The sequence below is a fragment of the Atta colombica genome, unplaced genomic scaffold, assembly GCF_001594045.1.
Source record: "Atta colombica isolate Treedump-2 unplaced genomic scaffold, Acol1.0 scaffold110, whole genome shotgun sequence".
Taxonomy (NCBI): Eukaryota; Metazoa; Arthropoda; class Insecta; order Hymenoptera; family Formicidae; genus Atta; species Atta colombica.
In genome coordinates this window covers 414,020-424,962 of record NW_017259196.1, presented here as the reverse complement: position 1 = coordinate 424,962, position 10,943 = coordinate 414,020, and the positions used below count along the sequence as shown (strand labels likewise).

The window sequence follows — 10,943 nt, the reverse complement described above, 5'->3', positions numbered from 1 at the left end:
GAGAGAGAGAGAGAGAGAGAGAGAGAGAGAGAGAGAGAGAGAGAGAGAGAGAAAGACGACGGACGACGATGACGACGATGTTGAACAACTGGTCAATGACGTACACATATATTGAAATACATAATTTGAAAGACACGTATATCCTGTATTTTAATATACAGTTACACAAGTAACGTATTTCATTTAGTATGATTATTAATGTATAACAAGATATCCATACATTTAAATATATATTTACGTTATACAAGTATTCATGAAAAAAAATTTTTTTAATTTTAATCTTGAAAATATGACAGTTGTAGTACAATATTTTAAAGATTTTTACCATGCACGAAAAAGTGTCGAAAAAGAGTCAATGTCTTAACAAAGCACAAACAAAATTAAAATCAAGTAAGAACGGAATTTTATGTCTCTTCATTAAACATTTGATATGTATAAATTGTCAGTGCAATAACATTGGGCAATATTAATCTAAGAATAATGAGGTGGGGGATGCGCTGCAGAATTTTGTCAAAGCTATCCTTTCTGATTGAGACCTTGTAAAAATAATATATTGTGCAACATTAATTAATTATGATTGAGTAAACATACTTTCTAGATCTTTTCTTTATAGCATAACTATGTTCATTTAAAATATGTACATATTCTACATATATATCATATCAATCTTCTACATGCAGGATGCATCAAAATCTGAACAAATCGAACAATTTCTTTAAACAAAATGTTTTTAATAAAAAATTAAATATTACAAAAAACCTTTTACGAGGATTCCTGTAGAGCACACTTATTCGAGTTATACCCCATTAGTTTGAATGACGCCTATTCTCAATTTGAAGCATTCGTACGCACGCTGTAATGTAACGCTGTCCATGCCGACGAATGCTGCTTCCATAGCGATCTTTAATAACGTCACATTGGGATGCCAAGACTTGTTTGTGACTCTTTCAATTACACTAGTAATACTCCAAGAGATTTAAATCTGGGCTATTGGGAGCCGAGACGAGCAACTCGGCTTGTCCTGGCAACTGCTCAAAGAGCATCTTATTGAAGGTCTTCCTCGGCAATTTGACGCATTGTAATTCGCTTACACCAACAATCGATGCTAATTTTCGCTCTGGGTCCGAAATCAGCGCTTGAGCTCTCTCAATGACTGCGGTGCGTTCTTTCGAGTGACTCTTGCCGGCATACTGGAACCTTCATTGGATTGTTTTGAAGCTATATATTTTGCTACAAGGTCATAAACGGTTAATCATAACGGATATTCAAAAAACCGAATTATTTCCGTTGCTGAGCGCCCAGCCTGAGCGAAAGCCTTCGATGATCATGACTCTTCGATTATACTCCGCACTTGGTTTCAACATCGCGACCATTTTGAGAATATAATTTACTAGAAACATTAAGCTTTCTCGCACATCAACAACAACCTCTGGAGGCCACAAACGGAAAATTGAAATTTTGGTAACACGTTCTATATATCATTCAAGTTGTAATAATAACAATATAAAAACACAGAAATCAAGGCCTACAATGTGCTTTTTGTTTCTTGTTTCTTGCCTTTTGTTATTTTTTACATCTTATCTTTTTGTTTTTCTGGTTTTTTTGTTTTATTATCCGAGATAAAACTTAATTTTGAAAGATAGAATACAAAAGAAGCAAAAAATATAATTGTTGATAAAACGGCAAAGGAGAAAAAAGCAAAAGATAAAAAACAAGAAACAAGAAACAAAAAGATTGAAGATGCATTAGAAGAGACTTAATGAAAGAAGAACGATCCATTGTGCGCATCGCAGTAATATATAATTTTATTGTGTTATCTTAATGTCATTCATAATTATCTTAATGTTATCCACAATTAATTGAACATTCGACTCTATGTTAAGTCATCAGCAATGTAATCATATACAATTAGTAATTAATATTCGTTTATTTTCGATGCGTTAAGAATTGAGTCACAAACAAATTGCGTGTGTATAATTGCGTGTATAATATGTGTATAATTTAAATTTATGTTTTAATGTAAAATAAAATTAAAAAACGTACGTATTTATTTTTAATTTGATCATTATTTTATTTCTGATATTTTAGATTCTGAAGTCACTCACTTACTTAAATTTTTTTGCTATCTTATTCGAATAAAAGAATAATGTAATTATGTAATCTTGTAATTCCATGTAATTGATAATTATTAACATAACTCAACATAATTTTAATGTATACATAAAATATATTTTTAGCATTATTTGTCATATTTTTAATATTATATATTTAATTGAATTTAATATTTAATTGAATTTAATGTTATGTCTTTCTCTTCCAAAACAAATAAAATTTAAAAGAGTTTTATAGATCTACAAAATTTATTTTAAAATCAAACTTAAAAATCGATAATGAATATTTTAATCTTCATAATTTCTATATCATGCTTTAGATAAAAAATTGAAGTATTAATTCTGTCTTGATCTATAATTACTGCAATAATTACTTGATCTATAAGTACAAAGATATGAGGTTTATGTTATTTATTGCAGTGCAATTCATCAAATGCAATCGTAATAATCTCTTGAAAAAGTCGATATTACAGAATATTGTATGACATTAATTTTAATTGCAAATTCTTTCCTTCTATCTCTTTCTCTCTCTTTATTAAAAATAAAATTGAGCAATATAATATATTGTAAAAAGTGCAATGTTTAAAATGTTTATGTTTAAGACATCTTTACAAATGTTTAATAATAATAAATATTTTAATTTTAAATGTTTTAAATTCAAACACAGAGTTTGTTTATCGAAAAAGTTTGAAATTAAAAATTTTTTAATATTTAAAAAGCGGAGACAAGAATAAAACATTTTAATATTAAACACTTCTTTCTTCAATTAAACACTTCTTTTTTTCAATATAATATTGTATTACAACATTATGTAAAATGTTTTAAATATTTTTTTTTTAGTCTTGTCAGAAAAAAAAATCTTCGCTCTATTTAGGAAGTGTCAAAGTAATGTTAAAAAGAAAGACAAGGCATTAAACTGAAATGAGAACGATTAATAAGGATTTCTTTTGATTATTAAATGTTATTTATAGCAGACTTTCGACGAAGCAATTAAGTCGAACGATCTCCATTATTTTTTTACGGAAACTTAACGATTTACCGAGATACGAGATAGAAAAACAAGAATAAAGATACTTTTTTACTTTCAAAGTACAATTTGCTATGTCATCTATTGTAAATAGATGACTTATTATTTACTCATTTCGTTCGTTAATCCGTTATTTAATTCTTTGAGGTGGACGCGGCATTACTTTGAGGTAATCGCCGTACAATACGTTTTCTGTGAATACGTAATAAGAATCTTATGAATAATTCCAAATACTTCAAAGTTATATATGGCTAACTGTATACATTGAAATCTTCGTCACATTTTCCAAATAAAAAAAAATAGCTCACACGATTCCAGCAGTGTAATTTCTAGATATTCTTGAAATTTTAAATTCTTGGAATCTTAAATTGTAAAATTTTCTAAATTACAAGAATTGATCATTATGTTATGTAAAAATATTTATTTAGATAAAAATGTAATTGATTAATATCACGTTGTTTGTTGAAGTTAATTCGCGTTGCGTACATAAATTAGTACAAAATGAGTGTCAGAAATGTAAATATTGCAAAGCTGAATAAATTGATTAAAATATGTCGCGTTTATGTAAAATATAGGATGCGTCATCAAAATCTGGATAAATTTTAATTTAAATTTTCCGTTATATTTTGGCCTCCGCCAGAGGTTGTTGTTGGCATCTGAGAAAGCCTGATGCTTCTAGTAAACAATCATATTCTCAAAATGGCCGCAAAACCAAGTGCGGAGTATAATCGAAGAGCCGCAATCATCGAAGACCTTCGCGCTGGATGCTCAGCAACGAAAATAATTCGGTTCTTTGGATACCGATCAACTGTTTATGATATTGTGGCAAAATATACAGCTTTAGAACAATCCAACGAAGGTATGCCAGCAAGAGTCACTCGAAAGAACGCACCGCAGTTGTTGAAAGGGCTCAAACGCTGATTTCGGATAACCGAGGGCAATCGTGAAAATTAGCATCGATTGTTGTAAGCGAACCAACATTGCGTCGAATTGCCGAGAAAGACCTTCGAAATCGTACACATAAAAATATAACAGATTGTCTCTGAGGTTACCAGGATAAGCCGAGTTGCTCGCCTCCCATTCTGGCCTCCCAACAGCCTAGATTTAAATCCCTTGGACTATTACGTAGGATTAATATTATGGAGTATAGTTGAAAGGATCACAAACAAGTCGGCATCTCAATGTGACGTCATTAAGGACCACTATTGAAACAGCACTCGTCGGCAGCGTTACATTACAGCATATGTGCGAACACTTCAGATCGAGAATAGAGGACATTATTCAAGCTAATCATTATTCAAGCTGGGAGATCGAATAATTAGAGCTCTAGAGGGATCCTCCAAGTGCTATGTAAAAAAATTTTTTGTAATATTTAATTTTTCATTAAAAACATTTTGTTTAAAGAAATTGTTCGATTTATCCGGATTTTGGTGATACACTCTGTAGATTCCATGATATGAAAAATATCGTGTGAGTATCTTAGTCTCTACGTGTCAGATGACAAGTTGTAACTATGATAAGCAATCATGTAAATTAAGATCAAAAGTCTTAGTTTGAATATCATAATTTTGGTTGCACTAAAATTATATCGTAAATAATATTAAAGCGAGAAAATACAAAGAAAACCGCCAAAAAAGAGCCAATGATCAATGACGGAATCGCATTATGGCTTGGCTGTGATTGACGATAATGATTCCGATCCACATCTTGCCTTAGGCAAGGGTTGCGCGGTGAATCAGCAACACTGCCGCCACCCCATCCCCAAGGAAACACTCATTCTCTCCTCGATTGCAATTCACTACGATTCGCGATCTTGAACCTCTTATTGTACTGATCTCTGATGTAATTTGCATCGCAAGAAACGTAAGTGCATGCGCGCGGATGTTCGCGTAGCGAGTCAAAGTTCTCCGTTCGCGGAAAATAACAAAGGGAAATAGTAAAGACGATACCGTATTCGGATGGTCTTGACTGGTCCGATTGATCCGCAGCGCCACTACTGCCATGTCCGCGGTCCACGGCAAAGGGGAATACTCACAGTTCTCTCGGTCGATAAGCAATGTCCAAAGAAAGGAAAATTATAGAATCATCAAATTATTTCAGATCAGTTTTTCAAAAACTTGAAAAAATTCATCTAAATAAAATTTCATAAAATTTTTCATCCCAATCTAAATAAAAACAATACAAATTTTTAAATTATTAAATTCAAATTCAAATTTAGAAGATGGCCCAGAATTTACGAACTTAATTTCATTTTTAATTTTAATTTCACTTTTAATTTTAATTTTAAATAAAATCTAAATTAATTTGTCAAACGTACGTTTTTTAAATTTTAATCTTAATAATGATTTAAAAACGATTAATTTTTATATTTATAGTATTGCAACAAAAATTAAAATTGTTGAAATACCTGATAATAATTTTGAAATATCTGATAATAATTTTGATTTATTTGTAAAATTAAAAGCTCTTGAAGCAAGAATTGCAATTAGATAATTAGATGATTGATGATAAAATGATTATTTTTATACACAACTATAGGAAATAAAACCCAGATTATTTTCATCATTCCATACTCACTAAGATTTTAATATAAAAATATATGTACAAACCGATCGTCGATGTTTACATTCTTTAAAATAAATTATTGATTGGTGAATTATTAAACACTTTTAAACAACAAATCAACAATTTTTATAAATTTATAAAATATTAATAAATATGAGATAGTTCAACAGTAATTATTAAACACAAAGCTATAATTAATTATATTCTTTGTAAGATTGAAAATTATAATTACATTTTACGACTATAAAATATTAATCTCGGCGCTTTAAATTGTACAAAATTTCAGCAATTATATAATTATATATAGCATAACAATGTAATAAAAATTTTTTCGGTTCCCGAATCTTTTTAGTATGCGATGTCAATTGAAATTGTCATATTGCTCATCGTACGATTTATTATATATGAGTCTCATATTAAATGAGTAAATCGATGTCTCTTACACTTGAATACATAGTTTTATTAATCTTAATTGACACGCAATTTGATCGTCTATCTGTCCGAACAATATACATATATTAAAAGTTGTAAAAACATTTTATAATAGATTCATAATTTTATATTTTTAAAAGCAAAAAATAATATGAAAAGTTTAATCCTTCTAACTTCTACATTAAATGTTTTTTTAATTAATAGTACATTTTTAATTATAATATTATCAACTAATGATAAAAGTAAGAGAAGCGTTACTTATGGTCACAGAAAACAAGAGATTTGTTTGCGTCATGTTCCAACATATTGTAATATGTTCCTCTCATAGCTCTTACTCATTCCAACGTGTTTGATAGAATGAGTAAGAGCTGTGGTAGGAGCATATTGGAGCATGTTGGAGCTTGCGACGTGAACAAACCTAAGATGTTGGCGATACATTGATTAAATATTGAGGATATATTTGGTCAATATTGGATCAATGTTTAGTTAATATTATGCTAATAATTATGCTAAGATCTATGTATATTTGAACATGCACACCAATTACTCATCCAAAATTTAATTACATTGAATATCGGATATAATGTTATCGAATTATGTTCTAATTGGGATCTTTTTGATTGATCATAGATCTTTATGAATTCTTATGGACTGGCGCCATCTGCAACGTTAGAAATCTGACAATGAGTGCACCGATGATTGCCGGCTGCGATGTTGCGAAACGGGGGAACTTGGCCCGACACGGCGCCGTACAAAAGCCGTCATATCGCGATAGCGTTCAGTTTGCATTTGTGTGCGCGCTTCATCGGCAGATAGCCGTGGATTTTCCTTGGAACTGTCCGTTGTAAAGAAGTGAGTAATTCACTTAATAAGAAAATATTACCGATCAACTGATAGAATATAAAAATCCGCGTAGCAAAAGCATGGACACGAATGAGTTAAAATTTGAAAAATTCGAATCCTCAATTTGCATTTACAAATAGGAATATGAGGGAATTAACATGAGGTCTTTGATTCCAATGATTAGTTGTGAATACTGAATTGTGGATAGCTAATTAGTATTGTCTACAATTATCTTCTCACAGACTGAATTTTTGATCGCTTTGCAAAAGATATGATAAGCTCTATGAAGATTGATTATTCCATACTAAAATAACGTTGTTAATTTTCCCTCGTTTCCCAAAATTTTATGCACTTGCGCAATAAAACAATAAGCTATCAAATCTTGCTGAATCATATTAAACTAAAAAAGTTTCGGATTTGTGAAGTAAATTTATCGTGAACGTTTTTCAATAAATTCATAAAACGGGGCAGCTTAAGGAACAGTCTTAAGAAGAAGAGCAAGTATTGCGTTATATTTCGGTAAGTGTGTCATTCCCAGGATTGGGTACAGATAGGCCGTGTTCTGATATGCATTGTCAGTAGTGAAAAATCTACAATTCACATTACGTATACTCAAAAGAAATTCTTAAAAATCTATCAAAATTTTAAATTAATTGAAATTCTAATAGATTTAACTCGAAAATGTTTAATTACAAATCAGACATTTGTAATTAAACATTCTAGTTGAAATGAACTAGAAATTGAAATTGCGATAATTAGAATTTTAAATAATATGATCAGAATTTGTTTTGTTTGTACTTCTTGTTGTATAATCAAAACATTTTTTTCAGTGTACACTATAGATTTATATTATTGACAACATATATCCGAACACGGTTTTGGACAACTTCTTAAATATATGCATTCCTGATAAATGTCTGTCATTAAGATATGTAGATCTACGAGTCATTTGTGAAATGGCAGACATCTTATTGATAAAAAAACCTAATATTATTAAAATTATGTTAGATAATATACTTTAAATCAATATATTGATGTTGTATTTTAAATCAACATTATGTTCGAAGAAGGGATCTGATTTGTGAAATTGTGCATCACGGTTGCGAGATCAGGCATCAATTATATTCATTTCCATTTTATTGCCATCTATCAAGTAATTCATTTTAAACGTGTATTTATATTATAAAATTACCGTGTAATTATTAATAGAATGTGTGCATACACACACACACACACACACACACACACACACACACACACACACACACACACACACACACATATATACATATACATACATATACATACATAAAATTAGAAGTCAGAAGTAATAACTTCAGTAATAATAATTAATATTTCAAGATGGACTCAGTAATCAAGAAATGATACTTATGAACATTTCCTACATATTCGGAATTGAGAATGGTGTAACAAGTTTGTTGAGTCATATAAATTAATCTTATCTCATGAAATGATATCAAATTCTTTAAAAATTGTTATAACTTACAAATAATCCAGTTGTAATAAACAATTATGATAAAGTTAAATATAAAGCACACAAAAAATTAAATATAAAGAAGCTTACAAATAATATTTCATCTCTTTTCAAAGAGAGAGAGAGAGAGAGAGAGAGAGAGAGAGAGAGAGAGAGAGAGAGAGAGAGAGAGAAAGAATCGATCAAATCTCAGTTAACTTTAACGAGTATTCATGAATCACATTAAACACAATCCACATATTTAATGTCAGTCAGACAAAATTATTCATATTGTTTTTTCTTTTAGAAAGTTTATTATTTCTTAGATTTCCTTCAACTTTATTAATTAATATATAAAAACGCTACTGTTTTTTTCACGTTTGCATTTTATGCTGTTCGTTATGCTATCAAAAGCGTAATCGTGAATTATTATAAATGTCTATTCAATTGATGATTTCTTACTTCAGATACATCTGTTACTACTATTATTTAGGAACTTTTTATGTCGTTGTATTTTTTAGAAGAAATAATATATTTATAATGTACGATTTATAATGTATACTGTAAAACGATCTCGCATTACGATATTGCTACATTTGTTTTAGTGCTGAGACATTATGTTGAGTCTCCAGATATTTTTTGTAGAAAATACAGTAGCATATAAGTCACTACTTTATTTTAAAGATAAAGTTATAAGTAAATAATTTAACCGCTGTTGGTGTTATCTTAATCTATCAGACGTCAATGATATAAAGGTAATCTTCCTCTCTCCTCCTTCTAATATTAATCTATTATAATCATTATTTTTAAGAATAATTAATAATTGGTTAATTCCTACATATATTTTTTCAATTAATTTTATAAGTGATATTATATACATTTTTTCTACATCTCATGGTGCGGTTTCTAACAGCACGTTCTGTTGTGTATGAAAAACGCTATGTTTCCATATATTTAGCGTTCAGCTGTTTGCATATTTCTTTACTGTCATATATTCACCTTGTGTAAATGTAAAACTGAAGTATGCAGGGGAATATGCTATTTCTCACTATTTAATGTGTCATACAACTTCTAGTCTAACCAGCTTTCGAACAGTCTTTAAGTTTATCGCATGTTGTTTTATTAGTTTAACTTTACCTTTGATATTAATTGTTATTATTTTATTAGTTTATTACTGAATGAGACTTTTTTTTATGTTTTTGAGAAATATTCCTATCGAGTCAAAATAAAATATGTATTAAATAATATTATTAAAAGTTTTTATTTTGTATGTTGCTCATTAAATAACCAATATTATATAATTTTTAATCATCATCTTTTCATTTTTTTATAATATAAAGGTTAAAATAAATTATGAGATATTAATAGTTAAATAATTATGTAATTAGTTAATTAATGATGTTTTTTATGTTGTTTAATTAATGATTTTTTTATTATGGTGATTTCTTTTATCTACTTTTTTTTACTTTTATATTTATTAATTTTAATATGAAAATTACTTTTACTATCAATGATCAAGAAGCTCAGAAATAAAACGTATCTAAATTTTCGTTATGATCTGTATTCGAACTAATTTACTTTAGTTTTGATGTATTGTCATATCAGGATGATATCGTGATTTATAATCGACTTCAACGAAAAGTAAATAGAGCATATTTGATAATTGCAATTATATATCAGTGTAATGTTTACGAAAGTTTCTCTCTATGTACTGATATCATAAATTTATTACTTATGTCATTAAGTTAAACAGAATTAATCAAAATTTAACTTTGTAATAGAAAGTCAATTCAAAAAATAAAAAATCTAATTACTGGTTATCAATTTGTCGACAAATTATTTAATTATCATTTGTAAAGGAGATTTGTTTACATATGTATAACGATAATGCGGACAATAGACGTATAAGCTATGATTTATTAAGAAAGATAAGGAAACTTGTTATTTTATTCGTAACTTTTTAGCATTTTATCTATAAATTATTTAATTATCATTTGCAAAAGATTTGCTTACATATGTAACGATAACGCGGATATACGCGTATACACTACGATTTATTAAGAAAGAATAGATAAAGAAAACTTGTTATTTTATTCGTAACTTTTTAGCATATTAAAGCGAAAAGATAAGATTTTTGTTAATTTCATGCTAAATATATGTCGTCATATTGTATACCTCTCATATGATTTATTGTTATTGAAGTCGGCTTTAAGGTCTTTTTTAACCGTGACAGGTACTCTCTGGTCACGTAATGTGTGTAACACATACGTAATCTGGGCGTGGATTAGAATGCGATTCACGGCATGAATGCGCACTTCCTCCTAAACCTGCATGTTGCATTGCATTATTGTTAACCCTCGAACCCTAGCAATGATATTTGTTTGTTGTCGTGGATTAGAATGCGCGATTTACGCAAATTCTGTTGTAGTTTAAAAAATATTTCTACCACTTTAATCATTATCTTTTAGCGAGATAGATTGTATGTTCCTTA

General features: G+C 29.1%; 1 protein-coding gene across 1 annotated transcript in view; it reads left to right on the top strand.

Moving 5' to 3' along the window:
- Positions 1 to 10,943, top strand: part of LOC108693870 (acyl-CoA Delta(11) desaturase-like) — a 61,193-nt gene that overhangs the window by 30,879 nt on the left and 19,371 nt on the right. Inside the window, exon 2 of the mRNA XM_018203039.1 lies at positions 6,766 to 6,987. The gene's annotated coding sequence lies outside the window, so the exon portion shown is untranslated. The remainder of the gene's footprint in view (positions 1 to 6,765; positions 6,988 to 10,943) is intronic.